Source organism: Oryctolagus cuniculus, chromosome 1, assembly GCF_964237555.1.
Source record: "Oryctolagus cuniculus chromosome 1, mOryCun1.1, whole genome shotgun sequence".
Lineage (NCBI taxonomy): Eukaryota > Metazoa > Chordata > Mammalia > Lagomorpha > Leporidae > Oryctolagus > Oryctolagus cuniculus.
The window spans coordinates 140567553-140588582 of NC_091432.1; the positions used below are offsets into that span (position 1 = coordinate 140567553).

A 21030-nucleotide genomic window follows, 5' to 3' on the forward strand; every position below is an offset into this window, starting at 1 on the left:
GTCACAAGAAACACAGAAAATGTCCACTCCAACCCCCTCACTCTATCATACTTCTGCCATCCTGTCCACAGTTGCACCTTTGATCTTGCAGTGCAGAAATAACGCAGTTTCTAGAGAGGTTGTGGGGTGATCAAATGGTGGGGAATGAGTGGAGGACCCCTGGGTCCAAGTGGAAAGTGCAGTCAGTAACCCGGCCTCCCAGTTCCTCCCTTGTCCCATCCTAAGGTACTGTACTTCTACTGCAGGTGGGTTACTGCCGTGACCTAGAACTTCCCACCTCTGCCATGTGAACAGCACAGCACAGCCTCCCACACTTTGACCTCGCCCCCATCCTTCCAGCATGTGCACTCACTGTGTTAATTTCTTTACCCTGGGTCAGTAGTTTTCCCACTTAGTTGTCTGTTCACCAAGCTCTGGTCTTCATTTTCTCCACTTCCAGGAAGACATCATCGTATCTCAGGTAACCAATATTTAAGAAGTTTCATTTGAAATGAGCCAACCCCCTTTCTTTCTCCTGTCCGGCCAAACATCTTATCTCTGTCTTTTAAAGAAGAGCCTTCCTATAAGTCAGAAATCACTACTGGATGAAATCTCACAGTCAAGGGTACTGGTACCGCAGTAAATTCCTGGTGAGCTCCACGACTATGTGAAAATAACTCACACATTCCACAAACGACTAACTACCCTACGCTTTCCCACAGTGAACAAAATACATTACATTCCTTAGTCTATTGTCTTTCCCATGCTGCTCCAATACGTTTTAAACTTTCTGCACTTCTCAGTCTGAGTCCATCTCCATTCCCTCCGCAGATGTGTTTGAGTCATTGTGAACAGAGGAACTGGGAACCACGAGATGGGAACTTCTCATCAGAGCCTTCAAAACACTGTAGCCCTCCCTTCTTTCTTCCTGTTAAGTGTAGGGTTCCTTCCGGGCCCCAACCTCAGAGTAACTGCCTTCCTTGAAATGTCTCTGTTAGGAGACAAGCAAGCACTAGTCCTGATGGACTGAGCCACCCTGTCTCGTCATCCTCCTAGCTCCTTCTGTCCTCTAGGAACCACTCACCACCTCAGCCTCTACATCAGAGCTTCTTAGGGAGTTACGGCTTAAACTGGGGAGTGGGGATCCTTTCCAGAGTCAAGGCTGTCCACACACACATCCCATCCCTTCAGACACCCTGATCCTGACTCCTCATGGTCCGACTCCCTCAAGGTCTCCAGAGGGGATGTGGCAGCTTCCCAGGCGCTGCACATCCATGGGGAGGGAAGGTAGAGCTCACTCAGAAGCAGCGGCAGGGGCTCCAGACCATAATCACATCCTCTAGGAGTGCCAGCCTAAGAACTCCCTCCCACCCCCAGCTGAGGGGAGAGCAAATCCTCTGGACCCACAGCACGAGAGTGTGGATGCAAAGACTCAGGATCCGGGACATCCAGAGCCATCCAGAGGAGCCACCTGGCATAGAACAGGAAGTCAAAAGGGACTTCTGCAACCCTGCCACTCTTACTAACCATGCCCTCCTGAAAGTTACTTCAGAAAACAGATGAAGCGATTTTTAAAAGAATTTTATGTTATTTTTTAGAGAGAGAGGGAGATAGGGAGAGAGAGAGAGAGAGAGAGAGAGAGAGGTCTTCCATCCACTGGTTCACAAAGGGCCACAATGACTGGGAGTGAGCCAGTCTGAAGCCAGGAGCCAGGAACTCCTTCCAGGTCTCCCACGTGGGTGCAGGGGCCTAAGGGTTCGGACTGTCTTCTACTGCTTTCCCAGGTGCATTAGCAGGGAGCTGGATCAGAAGTGGAGCAGCTGGGACTCAAACCAATGCCCATATGGGATGCCAGTGCTGAAGGTGGTGGCTTTACCCACTATATCACAATGGTGGCCCCCTGAGGCAATTTTTTCAGTGCATCAGTTCCAAGGGAAATAGTAGGAATTTCCTGTGAAAGAGCTCTCTTTGTGAGCTGTGGGCCTCCTCAAGCCCATGAGCTCATGGGAGCCCCTGGGAAAATTCTAGAGGAGACTCTCCGGTAGGCAGGAACGTGAGGCCTTGCAGTGAAGTCAGAAGGAGGAACTGCAAACCCAGGCAGAACCCCATAGGAGACAACCTTCCCACGGTGGGGTGCCCTCTGACCTGCAGCGAAGGGGAGAGTCATGACCCTACTCTTGCATGCAGAAAGACGTTTATCCTGGCTCCAGGCATCCTACAAGAGTTAGACGCACATCAGACAGGATCAGGCATCCCCAGAACATGTGACTTTGGAGGACCAAGAGTTATTCCACAGTCACCACCCTCACTGCCCAGCCTGCAGGAGCTGGGGACCTCTTCAAGGCTCACGGGCATGCAAGGATGGACGCCAAGAGCCTCCTGCTGCCGATGCTCTTGGCTTAGAGCTTTCCCTCTTCTGTGCAAAGAGAAGACAGTCAGCCATGGAAGGACCACGGGTCCTTCTCTGGGGCTCAGCACTCGGCAAAGCTCTTGTGTGATCACAGCAGGCACAGTGCGGATCCCATTCCATTCCACCAGCTCCTGCTATGTGAACTCAAGAACTCAAGTCAGTCACTTCCATGTTTTGTTTCTATGTACAAATCTGGAAAGTGAGAATGGCTACATGGTGTGGTGCCCCAATCTGTGGTGAGTATCTCCTAATACGCCCAGTGGATGCCTGAAGCTATGGGTTGTACTGAGCCATATGTGTATGTATTCCGTTTTCTCCTCTCCATGCTCACCTATGAGAAGCGTTAGCTAATTAGGCACAAAGATGAACAACAACAACCAATAATAACATAAAACAATTATTAACAATACACTGTAATCAAAGTTACTTAAAATTTACATATTTGGTTCTGGAACTTTCCACATAATATTTTCAGACTGCAGTTGCAACAATGAGAAGTAAAATCAGGGATGAGAGAGGACAATTGTACTTGCTGGGTTGCTGCAAGGCTCACACCGGAAAACAGAATTATGAGAGGCAGGATAGAGCACACAGACCCTTTGCTCAAAATGCCTGCGTTCTTTCTTTGCCACTTGATGGCTGTGTGGCTCCTGGCACGTTATTCTCAGCGTGCCTCAGTGTTCTGGTCTCTAAAATGGGAATCATAATAGTCCCTGTATCACAGGTGCTATGAGTTAATATGTGAAAACCACTGAAAGAGGTGCCTGACATGTTGTTGTTGTTACATGTACAATACCTGCCCTGACATCTGGAACGAAGCACCAAAGTCTTAATCTCTATTTGCATCTCAGTTAATTGCCCTTGACAATTCTCATCATGATTGGAATTCATCAGGCTCCATAAGGAGTCAAGAGGCAAAATGGTGGTTAATTATCTGTTTTTCTCCATCAAGTGTAAACTCCCATGGGAAAGGACCGTGTCCTTGCTCCCCACAGTATTGTCGCTCCCCCTCTTCATGGAGGAACGACACTAAACCCTGCCTAGGCTTCATATCCGAGTCACGGCACCATTATGTCGCTCCCAGTTGCTCCCCACAGATCCCCCTTTCTTTTTATTTTTTTTGGCGTTGATACGCGCCTGTCTTTGGTGCCTCGCGGCACACATTCTGCTCTGCTTGCTAGAGTTGCCCACAGGTGCTTACAAGCCCTACCAATCAGGCAAACCGAATCCGGGTCCTCTCTTCGCCATGTTGTGAGGAGGTTTTTAGGCGCTGATGCGTGCCTGTCTTCGGTGCCCTGCAGCGCATGCTCTGCTCTGCTAGAACTGCCTGCAGGTGCTTACAAGCCCTACCAATCAGGCAAACCGAATCCAAGCCCTCTCATTGCCGTCTTGTGGGGAGACTTATTGGTGTTGATAACGTGCCTGTCTTCGGTGACCTGCAGCTGCCCACAGGTGCTTATTGTCTTACTAATCAGGCAGACCGAATCCAAGCTCTCTCATTGCCGTGTTGTGGGGAGGCCTTATTTTTCTCTATTTCTCTATCTCCGGGCATTCCTATTTCTCCCATTTTACTTCTATCTGCCAGCATTCCTATTTCTCTCATTTTACTTCTAAACTTGTTTCTCTTATCCCCGCGGCTTCCCGGCACCCGCCCCGAGGCTGCTTCTCGGCGCCTCGCCCCGAGGCGGCTTCCCGGCTCTGAGCCGCTTCCCGGCTTCGCGTGCTCTCCGCGGTCTCCACGCCCCTTCGCGCCCGCACCACGGCCTTCACACTATCCCCACGTTAACTATCTACTTGCGCCCCATGTGCTCGCCCCACTTGTGCCCCACGCGCTCTCTCTGCGCGCGGCAGCTTCCGCGAATCACACAGCCTAGCTCACGTTTCTGCCACTGGTATTCAGTCTAAGTTCTCCGGGCTAACCTGGCGAATTCAACCTAGCTTACGTCTGCGCCTTTCGGTTTGGCTTCCCGTCTTTTGCTCCCCGGGCTAATCTGACGGATTCCAAACTAGCTGACGCGTCTCTGCCTCTGGTTTCAGTTTTTCGCCTTTTGCTCCCCGGGCTGACTTGAAGAATTCCAACCTGGCTTACGTCTCCGCCTCAGCCTGCCCCCGCAGCTTCATTTTCCCTAACATTTTTCTCTACCCGGTATGTTTCCTAACTTTTCTTCCAACAATATTCCCCTCTCATTTCTCCTGGCCTCTCCCCACAGTCCGTATCCAAGTCTAAGTTTCTTCTAGGTTTCACTTTCACTTTTGACCTTAGAGATTTCTCCCAGCTTCCCCCCTTGGTCCGTATCCGAGTCTATGCCTAGGCTTTCGATAGCTTCTTCCGGCACCTTTTCTGTCCGGCTTTTCCCTAGGCTCTTTGCTAGTCTCTCTCTCAGGTATTTTCCCACTTCTTCCCGCTTCTTCCCTCCTAGGTTTCCTATCCGAGTCACGGCACCATTATGTCGCTCCCCGTCTTCGTGGAGGAACGACACAGGACCCTGCGCTGTTCTTTTGTCTGCTCGGCCCTCCCCGGGTTTGCTGCTGGTTCTTCCCGGGTTGGCTACCGTCCCTTCCACCTCCGTGGAAGGGCGGTTCCCCCTGCCACTTTCCCCACTTCTGCGGGGGAGCAGCACACCGCCGGCCGGCTCTCTCGGGGGCTGCACAGGTGTTCCTTCAGATAGATGTTCCCTGGTGCATGTTGTCTCTCTCCTCCTTTATAGTCCTCTTCCACCAATCCCAACTCTGCTACCCACACGCCGAGTACGCTGCCCTCCTCCAATCAGGAGCAGGATCAGCTCCTGCAGCTCAGTCAATCAAGTTGGCGAGAGGCAGCTGTGTAGAAGCTGTTTCCTCCTCTCCCAGTGCCATATTGTGGGAGAGCAGATGCATAGAATAAGTCTTAATTCCAGTAACTTAGTCTAGTCCGAGTTGCTCCCAGTTGCTCCCCACAAGTATCTTTGTCCTGAGTACAGCATCTGGCATTCTGCAAGTGAATTAACAGTTATACTCGTGTTATACTCAGTTTGCTTTTTAAACAGAAAAACCAAGACACCAGAGAAGGGAATGGGCTTACTCTTGGCAACGTCATGGGTCTGACAACAAACGCAAGGTCCACACCTCTTCCCTCTGGGGCTCTTTCTTCCCTCTGGGGCTCTTCCGCCCATAGGAGAACATGGTTGCTTTCCCGGTGCTTCCTGTGCGACCACAGCATCTATTAAGATTGCTTCACTGTTGCTCCACTGCCCACCGTTAGGAGGCTTACAAAAGATACGTGGTTCTGGGCTGGAATGCAGGGCAGTGTTCATCCCCTTGGCAGACTTCAGAAGATGTCCTTGTTGGACACGAGACGGCCGGGCTTGGTTGTCTTGGTGGCCACCATGTTGCCTCAGGTTTCAGCACTAGGCCTCCCCTGGGGTGCAGAGATGTTCAAGAGTTAGCCTTGGGCTGGCGTTGTGGTGTGGTGTGTTGAGCCGCTGCCTATGACACTGGCATCCTTTATGAGTGCCGGTTCATGTTCCAGCGGCTCTCCTTCCAATCCAGCATTCTGTTAATGACTTGGAAGGAGGAGGAGGAAGGTTCAAGTGCTTGGGCCCCCTGCCACCCATTTGGGAAATCCCCCCTGCCCTGGCCATCGCGGCCATTTGGGGAGTGAACCAGTGAATGGAAGATACATCCCCCCCTTCTCTCCAACTCTGCCTTTCAAATAAATAAATATTTAAAAAATAAAAGGATTTAGGCCGGCGCCATGACTCTCTAGGCTAATCCTCAGCCTGCGGCGCCAGCTCCCCGGGTTCTAGTCCCGGTTGGGGCACCAGATTCTGTCCCAGTTGCCCCTCTTCCAGTCCCGCTCTTATGTGGCCTGGGAAGGCAGTGGAGGATGGTCCAAGTGTTTGGGCCCTGCACCCGCATGGGAGACCAGGAGGAAGCACCTGGCTCCTGGCTTCAGATCAATGCAACACCAGCCGTAGCAGCCATTTGGGGAGTGAACCAACGGAAGGAAGACCTTTCTCTCTGTCTCTGTCTCTCTCTCTCTCACTGTCTAACTCTGCCTGTCAAAAAATAAATAAATAAAAAATAAAAAAAATTTTGACCTTCACTTATTGTTGATTAAGGAGCTCATCCGAAAAGCTGAGCAGAGGGCTTGCTTCACACACTTTCCTATGCCTGGGAACTGGCACTCTGTTGAGACCATGGTGTTCATTTGAAAATCAATTTAAGTTTGAAATGTATGAAATGAATCCTCAGCTTTATGAGTTTTAATAAGCTAAAGAATTCACCTGAACACCTATAAAGCTTAATGTAGGTTGTTCCTCCCTCTAACCCATATTAGTCCAGGCTACAGGTCTAAACCCCAGAGAAAACCAAGGTTTGGAAGCAGATTGAGAAAGTGTCTGGAGACAGAAGGTAGCATCATGGTAGGATTTCCCAACCATTATCCTAGGCTGGCTCAGCCACAAACTTGCTGTGTGATCTAGGGTAAGTCACCTTCCCTCTCTGATTATCCACTTTTCTCTCTGTATAATGAGGGAAGTGAACTAGAAGATTTTGGGAGTGGCCCTTCCAGCTGCAATGTTTACACTCTTCTCCACGAACTTATGCATGCTTACCAGGTGGAAGACGCTGCTAGGATCCAAGGGTACAATGGTGAGAAACACTCAGATTCAGCCTCATGGAGTGCAAAACGCGTCATCCCCTTAATCCCATACGAATGGAATTACAATCTGAAACAAGTGCTGTCAAGGAAAGTACAGGGACCCATGGGTGCTTATAGCCAGAGTCTATTTCTTCCTGAGAGGAGACCCCTGGAGATGGTGTGTGCAAGATGGGTGGGTGAACGCAGAGTGCAGCTGTGCGTCAGGGGGAAGGAAGCATGCGCAGGGACCCCGGGTGCCTGAGGAAAGTGGGAGGAGCCAGCATGGCAGCAGCAGTGAACGGTGGGAAGTGACTGAGCCAACTGGGAGGGAGGGGCCGGTTGGTCAAGGGCATAGGAGGAGGCATTCAGCGTGTTGGTCTGAATTTCAAGGGCACTGGAAAGCTGCCAAAGCTTTTAAGCTGGGATATGCCGCCATCGAGTTCACATTCTCTGGTTGTAACGTGGGAAACGTACAGGAGTCAAAACAAGGCAGGGAGGCCAGAGGAGAGGTACTTGGGAGAGTACAGGTAAGTGAAGTTGGTGATCAAAAGGCAGAGGGGTTATTGCCCTCTTCATCGTCAGTAATAAGGAACATCAGCAGTGGCTTGGAAACACCTAATCCACGGTGGAGCCACATTCTCCCTCCATCTGTCCACACCAGTGTCCTCCAAACCAGCAGCAGGCCCGTTACAAGCTCTCAGCACCATATCCCTTGCTCCCAGAGCCCTTCCAAAATTGCCATATGTCATCTTGTGCCTGGAGCACATCCAAATTCTCCCTAGACCGTAAATTCCAGGAGCACAGGGCTGCAGCTGCCTTTTTTTTTTTTCTTCCCCTAATATTCTTTTTTGTGCTTAAGAGAGTGCCTGGCACACAGCTGGTGCTCAGCAAAGACTGGGTAAGTGCATGCATGAATGGTAACAAACTCAGCTTCTCTGGCAGAGACCCCAGTGGGTAAGACCATTTGTATAGGGGGAGGAAAGGGAAACCAGCAGGCACAACACACTCGAAGCAAATGACTGAGACTAAATTTTCCATGGGACCTGAAAATAAGGGATAAGGAATACCCTTATGAGGGTGTTTGCATTCTGGTCCCAGCTGAAATTTTTATACCTGGCAGGTGACTCCTGAATCCTGCGCACACCACCTGCTTCACATAGTCACTTCCTTTGCAACTCGATGCATATTTGATGAACCAGTAGTGGGAAATCTTAGCCAATTCACTTAACTTCCACAGACTTCACTCTCCTTCACCCTCACACAGGATCAGCCCAGTCTTCTTCCTTTGATAAGGATCAAGCAGAGAAGACTTTGGAAAGTGGCTAGATTGGCCCAGAGGTAAGCTAGGACTTTCAAGCCCCAGGAGGGGGCGTGTGTGTGTGGGGGGATTAGTGTAATGTCAAAGAGTATGGAATACAGGAGGCTGAAGCTCGAGGAAAAAGAAGGAGGCAAGACATCCAAGCAGAGAGAAGGAGGCAGCAGGAAACGGGTGGTCCAGGTACATCACTTGTCTTGAGGTCTCACTTGTCAGAAAGGAGTGGAGACCTGGGGCAGCCTCACCCTGTTCTAAGGACAGAAATGATGTGTCTCTGAAGCAACCATCAACACTTGTCTGGGCTGGGAGCTCCTGCCTGATTTTGCTTGGTTTTGTCGTCTAGTGTCTGTCCCAAAAGACTGCAACCCCAGACACACTTCCATGTGGGCTCACCGATAAATCCCCCCTCCTCCTTTACCAGCTTGTAGCCAGCTCATGATGAGAGATGTGAAGGACAATCAACTCAGCGCATTGCCCTCATCCATCACGCCTCCCCTCCGTCACCACAGCCAAGCAACCTCAGGACTTTTACAGAAATGCGTGAACACTGTTCCCCAACCAGCGAGACAAGGGCTGGTAAAGATCACCGCATCTCAGAACAGCGTTTTACTTTCTTCATACTATTTGTTGAACTCTTTACTCAGTGTAAGGTTAAACTTGTGAGTATAAAGTTAACTGAAAATAGATCTTTGTAAAAAGCAAGAGCGGGAATAGGAGAGGGAGGAGGAAAGAGGGTGGGAGTGTGGGCAGGAAGAAGGGTAGAGTGGGAAGTATCACTATGTGCCTGAATCTCTATATAGGAAATACATGAAACTTGCATACCTTAAATAAAATCAGAATTTTTTAATAGAAGAGTTGCATAAACACATCAGTACATAGTGGCTTGTCAGCTTTGTCACCTGAACAACCTCATCTTCCTGAACTTCAGTTTCTTCCCCTTTAAAGAAGGGATCATAACAACCTGAGCTTGTAGGATTTGGGTAAAGATTTAATGAGATTATGTATGTCATCCTATTATTGTCTGTTACAGGATATGGAAATAATTAAAAATTAGCTGCTATTTTTTAATAGGATATCATGTAGCCATAAGAAGATATGCATTTGGTGCAGTGGGTTAAGCTGCCACTTGGACACCTGCATCACGTAGTGGAGTACTTGCATTTGAACCTCCACTCCACTTCCTATCCAGCGTGCACCCTGGGAGTCAGTGGGTGATGGGTACTTGGATCTCTGCCATCCACGTGGGAGACCTGGATTAAGTTTCAGTTTCCTGTCGTGGGGGTTTGAAAAAGCACTCAGATAAAGTGCCCCAAGTGGCACCTTTCCCTTTACAATGCCTTCCCAGGTGTGTGACGTTTGCAGAGGTAGTAGCAATTTTCTGCCATAATGCAGAAATTCAGTTGCTATATTTACTAAAAATATCTAGAAGTATATATACCAAATTTGAACAGTGATGGTCTGGGATGATTGCATTACTTGTATTTTTTAACCATTTAAACTTAGATATTTTCCTGCATTTATTGTTATAATGATATGTTTTACTTTCATAATCCTTTGCAGCACCTCTTTTAATCTGAAAAAAATATATACAAACTTTACCTTGGAGGTAAAGTGCATGTTAATTTCTGAAATAAATGCACTTTTGGATCTTATAGATACTCCTTAGGAAAATTTCAGATCTGGGGCCATGAACTTGTGGTACCAGGTTACCAGCAAAAGAAGTTCCTTTCTCCCTTCTATGCCCTTTCCACCTGCCTCCCTCTCCCTTGACCTGTGCCCAGGACTCCACAGAAGGGAGTGGATTGATTCTATCACCTTCATTTTTCTCTTCTATGATCTCTGTAGAACACACAGGCATGATCTATCACACGGAAAGTCCATTATTAATATGATGAGTATTAATATAATGTATACATGTATACATGCATATACACACATACATGTATATTATATGATCTCAGAAAGTTCATGGAATATGCATATTATGAAAAATAATGCACAGATTTCAAATTTTTTCACACCAAAATAAATATATATTTTCTTTTAAATTTGACAGAGAGAAAGAGACATCTCCCATCTGCCATTTCATTCTCCAAATGCCTACAATAGCTCCCGACTGGACCCAAAGTCAGGAGATGGGAACTGAATCCAGGTTTCTCACATGAGTGGCAGGAACCCAAATATTTGAGGCATCACTGTTGCCTCCCAGGGTCTGCTTTAGCAGGAAGCTGGAATCAGGAGCTGGAGCCAGGAAGCAAACCCAGGCACTCCAATGAGGCATACAGGTATTTTAGCCACTAGGCCAAATGCCCACCCCTAAACTTATATTTTAATTCCATTCTCCATGAACGTCTGGGAGTGCTCTAATATATACACATTCATCTAATTCTGCAAAGGAAGTCCATTACAGATGAAGGAAGTGGAGCAACTGGGACAGGACCGGCTCCTGCATGGGATGCCAGCACTGGGTGCAGAGCTTATGCTGGCCCCGAGGAATTTCCACACGGGAGGTTGACATCTTCACGAATCAGTCAGGGCTGGAGTAGATTCGGATCAGTGATGGGACGTCCATTATGTTGTCCATTTTAGGGCTACCTGGATTGAAGCTGCCTTGATTCCTGTACTTTCTGAAGCTTGGTTATTTCTTGTAATTACAGCAGCAAAAGCAACCACAGCGGTTTCTCTTGGTCTGGTGCTATTATTATTAGCACTTAATTTAACCACAGTCAATTTCTGTTGCTAACAACTAAAGAATTCCATCTGAAACAACACTCAAAGCTGGTTTGTCAAAAACCAAACAAGCCAGAGGAGATGACCTGACAAACAACAACAAAAAATGCACAGCGGCTTCCAAGGCTGAAGCCCAGGCTTCAGGATAATGCTCAAAATAGGTTCTTATATATCTGCTGCCACATTCCACACTCCCTGCTGCCCTCCAAATCCCTCATGTCTCCCTCAGGATCTGAGTTTTATAAAAATTTTTTCTTGCACACCTTTTCTCTGATGCCAGCACCAGTGTGGAAGGAACTAAAATTAAGCATAGAGGAGGCCGGTGCCGTGGCTCAATAGGCTAATCCTCCGCCTTGCAGCACCGGCACACCAGGTTCTAGTCCCAGTCGGGGCACCGGATTCTGTCCCGGCTGCCCCTCTTCCAGGCCAGCACTCTGCTGTGGTCCGGAAAGGCAGTGGAGGATGTCCCAAGTGCTTGGGCCCTGCACCGCATGGGAGACCAGGAGAAGCACCTGGCTCCTGCCTTCGGATCAGCGCGGTGCGCCGGCCGCAGTGCGCCAGCCTTGGCAGCCATTGGAGGGTGAACCAACGGCAAAGGAAGACCTTTCTCTCTGTCTCTCTCTCTCACTGTCCACTCTGCCTGTCCAAAAAAAAAAAAAAATTAAGCATAGAGGAAGCGAGAGTAAGCATGGAAGGTGGGGGGAATAGTTAGGATCCCATTATACCTACTTGTCTTTCAATCAAAGCCCAATGCCTATTCCTTCATGTCTACCACTGTGTTTTTAAAACTTACACAACGTGGACCTTGCAAAAGCTGGGCTAAGAACCAGACTCCAGGAGGCACCTCATGTCCACATCTGAGAGGTGTGCATATGTGTGCCCGTGTGGTGGAGGCAGCTAACTGCATCAGAGAATGCATAATGATATATTTTCAATCTCTCCTTAGTTAGCAATGTAAGCCACATGTACCCTCTGCAAACACAAAACCATCTACTTCTAACTGCAATTGTACTCAATACAGCAAGCACTAATTCTCCCAGAAGTTTTCCCCACCCACACCCTGGCAACTATACATTTATATAAAAATGTAAGCAATTTTCTGTGCATTTCATCAATTGACTGCTTTAAACACTACATTCAACTTAAATTCTGTCAGTTTGAGGACTCATTAGTATTTTAGGACCATTTACTTATCTGGAAGGCAGGGTTACAGAGAAAGTGGAAGAAAGAAAGGGAGAGAAAGAGAAATAGGTCTTCCACCTGGGTTCACTCCCCCAAATGGCCAGGAGCCAAATATCCAAGATCTGCTCTCCCCCATCTCAAACTCAAATTCTACGCATTATGCCACTGGGTTGATTAAATCCCCAAAGGCTGGGGAATGCAAATGTATTTGCAGAAAAACAGAAATGTCATCTCCCAATATCCCAAAGATTCTCTCCTCCACCTCAAAATCAAGTCTCATGTGTTACGCCACTGGGTTGTTTAACGCTCAGAGGCTGGCCAGTGTTTTTAGTAGATTATTTCTAGTTTTCATGATGTGATGGGGAAAAAAGTTTGAAGCTTTAATTTGAAAATACATCTTTATTCATTATTAGTTTCAGGGAAGAATCAAGCTGGTATTGGTCTTTTCCCTGGAAAGAGAAGAAAAAATCCTTAAAATTATACCCCAAGCTCTGATGAAAAGATGCCACCACTGGAGTTTCAGATGCTATAAGGTGACCTCCGGCTCTGTTTAAAGTGGACGGGGTCCACTTTTCTTTAAAGCTAGTCCTCTGGCCCCTCTGAGGTAAAACTAAATGCATTATTGCATATGGAAAAGACAAGTTCAACAGACTGCATGGAAAGCTATGATGAAGACTTCAGCGAGAAAGTTGGCTTGTTGGTGACAATAGCTGGCAATAAAAGTAAGCAACTGGGGCAGACATTTGGCCTAGTGATTATTACACCACTTAAGACAGCTTCATCCCACATGAGAGTACTGGCTTCAACTCCCTGCCCCGGTTTCTGACTCCAGCTTCCTGCTCACACATACCCTGGAAGGCAACAGTGATGGTTCAAGTAACTGAGTTCCTGCCAACCTTGTGGAAGACCCGACTGAGTTCCCAACTGCTGTCATTGCAGACGATGGTGGAGTGAACAAGTTGATGGGAGTGTGTTCTCTGCATTCCTTTCTATTTCTCTCAAAGAAAGAAAGAAAAAGAAAGAAAGAAAGAAAGAGAGAGAGAGAGAGAGAGAAAGAGAGAGAGAGAGAGGGAGGGAGGGAGGGAGGGAGGGAAGGAGGAAAAAAACGCAGCAAGTAGTTACACGCATGGGGCTTGGTATCAGCTAGACCTAAATGTTTCCCACAGTGTTGCCGTTCACATACATGGATCAACTGCATAACCTCACTTGGTTTTCATATCTGTGTCCTTGGAATAAAACACCCTTAATGTTTTGGGCTGTTAGGACAATTACACAAGGTAAAGCACATGAGGGACATAGTAAGCACTCAATAAATGCAGTTAATTTTAAAATAAATATCAATAATCACATTATCTCTTTTTAAGATTTATTTATTTATTTGAAAGTCAGAGTTACACAGAGGAGATGCAGAGAAAGAGAGAGAGGTCTTCCATCCGATGATTTACTACCCAATTGGCTGCAATGGCCGGAGCTGCACCGATCCAAAGCCAGGAGCCAGGAGCTTCCTCTGGGTCTCCTGCATGGGTGCAGGGGCCCAAGAGTTTGGGCCATCTTCTACTGCTTTCCCAGGCCATAGCAGAGAGCTGGATTACAAGAGCACCTGGGACTCGAACCGGCACCCATATGGGATGCTGGCGCTTCAGGCCAGGGCATTAACCCACTGTGCCACAACACCGGCCCCCACATTATCTCTTTATTTTTTATGTGATAAGATGTATATCTATGGCTTTTCAGTTTCTTCTAGTTTACAGGTGTCTTCCCCGAATTGTAATTGGAGGGGCCAGTGTTATGGCACACACCTGCAATGCTGGCAGCCTGCTGGCATCTCATATGGGCAATGGTTCAAGATCCAGCCAGTTCCCCAATAATGAACCTACAAAAGATGCATTAGTCCTTGGGCCCCCTACACCCAGGTAGGAGACCCAGAAGAAGCTCCTGGCTCCTGGCTTTGGCCTCACCCAACTTGGGCCATCATTGCTGCCAACTGGGGACTAAACCAGTAGATGGAAGACCTCCCTCTCTCTCTCTCCCTCTCCATCTCTCTCTCTCTCTCTCTTCTCCCCTTCCTCCTCTCTCTGTAACTCCACCTTTCAAATAAACAAACAATAATCTTTAAAAACTTACAACTGGAACTTTCTACAGTTGATTTTTTTCCTCACTTTTTTAGTCAAACAGAATTTTGGAAAAAAGTCATTAGTCTGGTTTCTATCATTCTGGGGAGGTTTAGGTCTAAATTTCTTTTCAAGGACAATCTGGGCAGGGCAACCACCTTTTCAGGTGCATCTACAGGGGAAGAATTCATTCAAGAGTGGACAACGTGTTTCAGTTCTGAAAGGAACTTTAAGAATCATCTGGTAGGACTACCTCTGGAGGAAGCAGAGCCAGAGATATGAAAGGTACAATTCTCCTGAGGTCCTGCCTCTTGTGCGTAGCAATGCAAGACAGCTGTGGCAAGAGGTGCACGTGAAAACCTGATTCAACAGAACAACCTCATGTGAAAGTTCAAGTTGCCTTTCTCTGCAGGGGAGCAGCTGCTATGTAATTTGGCTCAAAGAACAAAGCAAAGCACTTTACAAATGTGTTTATCTATATCTTCTTCTTTTGTGCAATACAGAATTTGCTAATTTCTTAAACTGAAAATTCAATGATTTGTATTAAATCACTCATTTCCAAGAGCTAAGAAAAAAGAGAAATGTGAATACATACATATATGGTAAATAATTTCCACATAGACTTTCAGTTCTCATAATAACCTGATGGACTGCAATATTATCTTTATATTGAAGATAAGGAAATTAAGGCATTATTTGATATTATAATCCATTTGTTCATTTACTACTTCCAATCTAGCTCTCTGCTATGACCTGGGAAAGCAGTAGAAGATGGCCCAAGTCCTTGGGCCCCTGCACCCACGTGGGAGACCCGGAGGAAGCTCCTGGCTCCTGGCTTCAGATCAGTCCAACTCAAGCCATTGTGGCCATTTGGGGAGTGAACCAGAGGATGGAAGACTTCTCTCCCTCTCTCTCTCTCTGTCTCTGTCTCTGTCTCTGCTTCTGCCTCTGCCTCTGCCTCTCTGTAACTCTGCAAAATAAATAAATAAATCTTTTTTTAAAAAATTTAGTTCCATGTCAGAAAAGTTATTTATTTATTTGAAAGCCAGACTGATAGGAAAAGAGAGACACATATAACACACACAAAGAGAGAGAGAAAGAGAGAGAGAGATCTTTCATCTACTGGTTCACTCCTCAAATGGCCACAACAACCAGGGCTAGACCAAGCCAAAACCAGGAGCCAAGAAAATCCATCTCAGTCTCCCACATGGGTGGCACGGGCCCAAATAGTCATTTACTACCTTCCTAGGCACATTAGCAGAAAGTTGTATCAGAAGCCGAGCAGCTGGGATTTGAACCATCACCCCAGTATGGGATGCCAGCATTGTAAGTGGAGGTAGAACCTACTATACCACAACACTGGCCAAGACAGTAAGTTCTCTCTGTATCCCCAAGTCCTGTCACATAGTAAGTGCTCATAAGTGTTTTATAATGGATCAATAACATAATTAATAAGGGAATTTAATATAAACTTCAGTGAAAGTAGTACGTGACTGGCAATAAAAACAAAATTGTGAAGAATAAATTAATAGTTTCTTTTAGGTACACTATCTGTACTCCCTTATAGATTCACTTACCTAATTTACTGTCTTTAAGAAAATACACATTTAATTGCCTAATGAGGACTCTCTTATAGGTTCTTTTTTACAGATGGAAATGGTGGTAATTCACATGAAGGTGGCCTCAAACAGGAGCAAGATTACCCAGGAAAACATTCATTTGGCCACCAGGGAACTTGGCAATTAATAATATTTTTCTAAATGAAATATACCTTTGGGCTCCCTGACTCAATTATAATAATGATTTCAGTTCCGTCTTTTGAGATTGACTTGTTCTCAAAGGCACCAATAAAGATGGAGCTTACCAGTTTGCACTTATTTGAACACAAACTACCTTTCAATAGCTTTCCCCAAGAACTGATGCAAAGTTGAGAGATGCTCTAATATTCAACACTTCTTTAAACTTCATTTTAAGACAGATACTACACAAAACCTTCCATAGGACAACTTGGGAGCCATATATGTCAATGGAGACTTCTGAGCCTGTGGTTCCATTTCCAGCCCTGACTTTGAGGAATCATGAAAGATGCAAACAGAGATGTGTTCCTAAATTTACCCAGTGATGCTCTGTCTCTAGTGGGAAATAACTGGAAATCAATTTAATTCAGCAGAGAATTAGTTAAATTATGCCCTATACAATGAAGTGCCACGTGTTCATGTAACACAAAGCTATTTAATGACATGAAAAGTTGTTCATGATATATTTCCAAGAAAAACATGTTATAGGGCCAGCGCCACAGCTCAATAGGCTAAACCTCCACCTAGCGGCGCCGGCACACGGGGTTCTAGTCCCGGTCAGGGCGCCAGATTCTGTCCCGGTTGCCCCTCTTCCAGTCCAGCTCTCTGCTGTGGCCCGGGAGGGCAGTGGAGGATGGCCCAAGTGCTTGGGCCCTGCACCTGCATGGAAGACCAGGAGAAGCACCTGGCTCCTGGCTTCGGATCAGTGCAGTGTGCTGGCTGCAGCGGCCATTGGAGGGTGAACCAACCGTAAAGGAAGACCTTCCTCTCTGTCTCTCTCTCACTGTCCACTCTGCCTGTCAAAAAAAAAAAAAAAAGAAAAAGAAAAAACATATTATAAAAGTATTTGTATGCAAGATTCAAATTTTTAGAGAATACACATACATGGGTGCATTTGACAAAATATATACAAAGCTGTTAAGAGTCATTAACTTTAGGTTTAAGAATTAAAAATAATTTTTAATTTTAATTTAAATTTTTGCTTATCTACATGGTGGCTTTTTCTATAATGAACATAAAAACATTTCGTAATAAGAAGCCATTGTTTATGTTTGAAAATAGGAAAAATGTAGGTCTCCAATCTATAATTACAGTGCTATTCTTCTAAAAATTGTGTTTGCTTATTTGAGAGATACAGAGAGCTCCATTGGTTTGTTCTGCAAATATCCATAAAGGCAAGGAGCTAAAGCGGGGTGAAGTCAAGAGCTGGGAACTTAATCCAAGTCTTCTACATGGATGGCAGAAACTCAATTACTTGAGCCTCCACACTGCTTCCCAAGATCTGCATCAGCAGAAAGCTCAAGTCAGCAGCCAGAGCCGGGCATTAAACAGGCACTCCTATATGAGACACAGATTCCTAACCCAAGTCTCAAGAGCTAGGCCAAACACCCATCCCTCAGTTCTGTTCTTTAGGCTCAACTGCTGCTTTTCAATGGTTCTTAGGGTTTTTTTCCCCCATCTTTCATCTCATTTAAACACTTGTGATGATCACTTCATGGGCATTACTTACGTAGCTCTATTAAATTTTCTTTGTCATCTTTCATATCTGTTAGGATTTCCCATCAAAGCTAGCTTTTGGAAAGGCAATAGTGTCACACCTATCATCTCTTCCAGTACTCAGAAAAGGTGAGGTCCTGGTGAAACTTAAGATCCAAAGTTCCCCTTCACCTTTAAATCTCTTTTCTTACAAGCTTAGCATTAAGTGTGTGCTCTGTGTGTGTGTGTGTGTGTGTGTGTGTGTGAGTGACGGGTAAAGGCTTTTGACAATTCTGAATATAAGCCCTACGATTGTAAATGAGTTAGAACACTACTTCATGTTGTTCTGCTGTCTGTCATTCTAACATTTCTCCATCTTTCATGTTCAATTTATTTTTCTTTTTTGGCACCTTCGAAGTGTGAGACCTCATGACAGGTATACTACATGTTGCCTTCACTCACAGAACCCTGATATTTTTCTGCATTTTACAGTTGTTTCATCAGTTTGTGTTTAGTAGTCTTTGTCTTGTGCAGCACTTTCATATTTATTAATTCATCGATCTTCTGACTTTGTGTTGCCAATATTTGTATTTTACAGATGAGAAAACCAAGACTCAAGAACATTAAAGAACTTGTGACAGATCCTCCCACCAAGGATGGGTGGAGCTGGGACGGGAATCTGACTTGTGTGCCACCCAAAACTCTGACTCAAGTATCTACACAGCTCTCTACAGTGAGGCCTCTGTGAGTGGTCATTATTATTTCTGTACCTGCAAACATCAATAAGGAAGACTGATTTCACAGATTAGCAAATGACTAAGAGGCAAATAAACCAAGAGGCATCAACAAACCCAAAGTGAGCCAGTGCCTCAGCTTCTTGTCTAAATTCCCCTCTCACAGACAGCTTGGACTGGACACAGTTACCCCCCTGCCCCAGGCGGGAGTGAACATTTGAGAATGCTGCTGTTTCTTGGAGCAGAAAACTCTTGTTTCCTCTCACATACAATATTGATTCTAAACTAATCAAAAGAAGCTGTTTAAAAATATCTCAATCTTCTAGCTTTTCCTAAAATATGTTACATCGGTCATTTTAATTTAAAAAATGGTCAAGCAATCTTGTTCCTTATCAATTTATAGAATTTCCAGAAAAAGTTCAATTGCACGTGATACTTCTGGTATCCTTAACTGCAACAGGATTTTAAATTTTTTTTTCTCCTACCACCTGCTTTCCTTTCTTATATTTCAATTATAACTTGTACAAGGGGTCGTCAAAAAGTTCATGGATAACATATATTAGGAAAAAACAATGCATGGATTTCAAGATGCATTTGCTACAAAAGTTACCTTTTAATTCCATCTTTCCACAAACTTTTTGGAGTGCTCTTGCATTCCTACTGTACCTAAAATCTCAGGTGCTGTGGCTAGACTCTTATCTTCTGCTTCCCTCACAGCTTCTACGCCCATACCTGGTGACTCGGACCAACAACAAGTCAAACCACGCCTACACATACTTAGGAATGCACTGGAATCCTGTTGGTGGCCAGCAACAAAAGGTGACTGGCCTCCTGACCCAGACAGGTAGCTGACTGTTCCCTTGTCACCATGAAACATCACGGCTGGAAAGTGGCTCCAGATAAGAACTGTACGCCTCCGGCCCTCCTTGCTCATCATGGATCCTGTGGGTCATCCCCACCAGTGGAAAGTGAGTGAAAAACCATGTGCACTACATCTGAGTTGAGGAGTTTAGCAACTGGCTATATGGTCCCTCACTCTTTTTTCTTTCTGGCCACCGTTTGGCTGGATGACACCAGAATAACCTGAAAGTCTCAAGGTGGTAGAACCATGAGGCAGAAGCAGGTGTGGTGCTGGCTCCCAAGGTGGGCATTTGGCACTGTAATGAACTCGCTACGTGGAATACCTGCATCCCGAATTGGAGTGCGTGGGTTTGAGTTTCAGCTCTGCGCCCGATTCCAGTTTCTGGCTAATAGACATCCTGGGAGGCAGCAGGTGATGACTCAAGTGCTTGGGGCCCTGCAAGTACTCATGGGAGAGCCACACTGAGTCCACAACAGCCAGAGCTGGGCCAGGCAGAAGCCAGGAGCCAGGAACTCAATCTGGGTGTCCCACATGGGTGGCAGAGACTCTTACTAGTTGAGCCATTATCTGCTGCCTACCGAGGTGTACATCATCAGGAAGCTGTAATCAGGGAGCGGTGGCAGGTCTCAAACCCAGGCACTCTGGATATCAGGTAGGGTGTTGCAGAGAGAGTCCTAACCACTACGTCAAGCATTCGCCCCAGTTGTCAGAAGTTTCAATGCCAGCACAAAACATTACAAACTTTGTTCTACATCACACAGCATCACGTATCCCAAACAACTTTAAATGCACGTAAGAGAAATTGTGTGGGAAGAAAACACTCCTTGTTCAACACTGTATGCTAAATCAGTGGAAAAATCACAACCATGAAGAGCCACCGGTTACTGCTGTCCCTTTCTCTTCTTTTAAAGAAATGGTCTCCATCAGCTTCCTGCCTCCCCTGCCTGGACTCCCCCTGTAACCCCAGGAAAGCCGACTTCCTTCCCCACAACTCCACCAAAACCACTGCAGCAGAAATTCTCAGGACTCATTTTCAAGGGAGATCCTAAGGCTCTTTTCTCTCATAACATGGCATCTGACCCCTGTAGCTTCCCTGCTGGCTGCTTCTGCTAGTACTACGCCTGTCTGCCACATCTTGGTTGAATACTTCCTCCTGTTTTTGTAGCTCTTCCCTCTTGTACCGTGACCCTTGGCAGTGACTTTTCTCCTAGGCCACGCCTCTCCTTTTCCCACTACACTGTCCTCCTTAGAAAATGTGTCCATTCGGGCCTGGCGCAGTGGCGCAGTGGGCTAAGCCTCTGCCTGCAGTGCTGGCATCCCGTATGGGCACCAGTTCTAGTCTCGGCTGTTCCTTTTCTGATCTAGCTCTCTGCTGTAGCCTGGGAAAGCAGTAGAAAATGGTCCAGGTCCTTGGGCCCCTGCACTCACATGGGAGACCTGGAAGAAGCTTCTGGCTCCTGGCTTCGGATTGGCTCAGCTCCAGCTATTGCGGCCATCTGGGGAGTGAACCAGCAGATGGAAGACTTTTTTCTCTGTCTCTCCCTCTCTCTGTAACTCTACTTCTCAAATAAATTTTAAAAAGAAAGAAGGAAAGAAAATGTGTCCATTTTTCAGTTCCCAAACCCACCCCCAAATTGTCTGTGCTGACTCGCTGTGCAATCCCAAGCATGCATCTCAAGATGTTCACAGAAATGTCTCGTATTTCATATCCCCCATATCAGTCAGGGGTAGGCTAGGTTACACTGTGATCACAAGCAGCCCCCAGCCCTCAGTTTATAAAAACAAAGGCTCGGTTCTCTCATCTTTTCTCCAGA

At 46.3% G+C, this 21030-nt stretch overlaps 1 long non-coding RNA gene across 1 annotated transcript; it reads left to right on the forward strand.

The window, feature by feature from the left end:
• Positions 1 to 8204: 8204 nt before the first annotated feature.
• LOC138843885 (uncharacterized) lies at positions 8205 to 19316 on the forward strand. The gene is made up of 3 exons (XR_011379031.1): positions 8205 to 8348; positions 18219 to 18364; positions 19072 to 19316. It is a non-coding gene; the product is annotated as an uncharacterized lncRNA (long non-coding RNA).
• Positions 19317 to 21030: the final 1714 nt, after the last annotated feature.